The 2,500-nt window shown below is 34.5% G+C and overlaps 1 pseudogene; it reads right to left on the reverse strand.

The window, feature by feature from the left end:
* Nucleotides 1-334: 334 nt before the first annotated feature.
* Nucleotides 335-2,500, reverse strand: part of LOC137656198 (uncharacterized) — an 8,567-nt pseudogene continuing 6,401 nt past the window's right edge.

Genomic DNA, 2,500 nt, shown 5'->3' on the forward strand with positions numbered 1-2,500 from the left:
GGTAAGATTATGGTCGCGCGTATTTTACTGAAATACGGCTGGGAACAGTATATATTTACGGAGAATTTCCGATTAAAATTACTGTTTTTTTGTAACATTGAATGACTCTTTTATAATTTTAGGTGTGAATCTAAACAGCAAATTTACTTTTGAGAAGCCTATTAGGCCTTTCTCTTCTTCAATTGCACAGAAAAATGTGCTTATTAAGTAATATTTTGGGTGATCGATCTATTCTGAAGTTTTTAATTCTCTCATTCTACCTAGTTTCGAGCAATGTTCTCCTATCTGGTCAGGAACCTAAGGTCTGTGAGATTTCTTAAATCTAATCTAGATATTAATCTCTGGCACCATCGTTCAAATAGTTCTTCATGCATGTTGCATAAGATTTTTCATAATTCTTACCATTCTTTACATTCAGGTCTTCTAGGACAGTACAATCCTGTTCATAATATTTATTAGGCGGTTAATTCAAATAGTCTTATCTTCTCCATCACGAAGCTCAATAATACACAGTATTCTGAAAGTTCTATTCCAGCTGTGACCAAGTTGTAGAATGATCTTCCGAATCGGCCAGTTGAAACGTTTGAACTTCAAAAGTTCAAACTTTCAGCAAATGTTTTCATGCTGAACAGGCCGAGTCTCTTTTTATAGTTTATATATGAAAGATCTGTTTTAATTATGTTATATATTTATATATATATATATATATATATATATATATATATATATATATATATATATACATATATATATATACATATATATATGTATATATAATTAACATAATTAAAACAGATCTTTCATATATAAACTATAAAAAGAGACTTATGTCAGCCTGTTCAGCATGAAAAGAGAGAGAGAGAGAGAGAGAGAGAGAGAGAGAGAGAGAGAGAGAGCTCTCAAAGCTTCATAACGGAAACTTAACTCCTTCATTATTTAGAATTTCCTTCATCTAGGCTCTATAATAAATAATATGATAAACATTAATGTCAATTGTTAAATCATTCATGTGAGGATGGACTTTGTTGGAGTATTTAATTACTATAGATATTGACACTAGGCTCGGCTTTCATAATATGAATAAATGACATTTTCCATATGATATTTCATTCACGCACTGATGAAAAAAAACTTATGATTAATTATTTGGTGTTCTGTCTCAGTAATCATAATACACTTATATACTATATATGCGCGAATTACAATTAAACATCTCAGTTGTGCGCTCATAAAAAAAAAAAAAAAAAAAAAAAATTCAATTTTAGATGCTTATTTTTCCGTCTGCTTTGATTTCACATAAAAACATTTAAAAAATTTCCTCTGAATAAATAGAAACTACAAGACCATTCATTATTACTCAGCGTGAATAAATTAAGATGCAGATGACCTCTCTTATAGACAAAAGCATATCTTATAATCAACAGATATACTCTATAAGGGACAAGAAACAGTGAGAATCTTCAGTTTTTTATGCAAAATGAGATGTTACAATTCAAAAATGCTTTTCGTGCTTGAGAACTAACTTTCCTAAAAAAAGTAACTTTGGCGGTATGGCTTAGACCATCAAGGATTACGTGAACCTCATTTAAGTAAGTGGTAAATCTTAACAAACTTCTGTTGAATAAGCTTTCATAAATTAGAATGCATAACATATGGCTGTTACATGGCACAGCTATTTCAGAAACGCTCCAAGCATATGTCTCATTTTCCCTCTTTCCCTCCACATTAAGAATTATGAATGATGATTGTGACGCAATATATCCACCTAATGATAACTTTTTGGATGGGGTTTTATAGTACAATTTTTTGCAGGTGCATATATATAGGTAGTAGTCTTCTTGGCACTGCGACTCACCCTGGGAAATTGCATGCCACTGCAACTCGGTTCAGTGACTTTCCACTGGGAAATCGTGTGCCCTTAGGAATCGCATGCCAAAGCGACTCAGTTCATTGACCTTTGTAAATGGGTTTTAAACCTCTGGTTTGTTTACAAATAAATGTCCCCCTCCCCTCTCTCCCTCCTCCCCCAACCCCCACCCCAGCAGGATGGTACGTAACTGGGTTATAGGGTTCAATTTCTCTCCTGCAAATATGGCTCAAGATTTTTTGAGTAAGCCTATATGAAAGTCATTTTTTTTTCGGGTTGAGAGTACGTGACTGTGGATGAACAAATTTTGGATTTAATATTTTTCTTTTATTATTACTGTTATAAGACACGCAGTTGTGTGCGGACATGGTGCAATCGAGAAGTCGGTCGAGGAGTTTTAAAATGTGGCCCGGGGGGCTCTGTAGGACGGTATTGTCCTTTGGCTACAAACATCTATACTGCTCTCTCTCTCTCTCTCTCTCTCTCTCTCTCTCTCTCTCTCTCTCTCTCTCTCTCTCTCTCTCTCTCTCTCTCTCTCTCTCTCTCTCTCTGTGATGGTCGTGGGAATACATTTAATATCTGGCTTATTTTTGCCTGGGCGTCTCTAGAGACTCCATTGCACTCGTCACGTCC

The sequence above is a fragment of the Palaemon carinicauda genome, chromosome 17 (assembly GCF_036898095.1).
Source record: "Palaemon carinicauda isolate YSFRI2023 chromosome 17, ASM3689809v2, whole genome shotgun sequence".
Classification (NCBI taxonomy): Eukaryota; Metazoa; Arthropoda; class Malacostraca; order Decapoda; family Palaemonidae; genus Palaemon; species Palaemon carinicauda.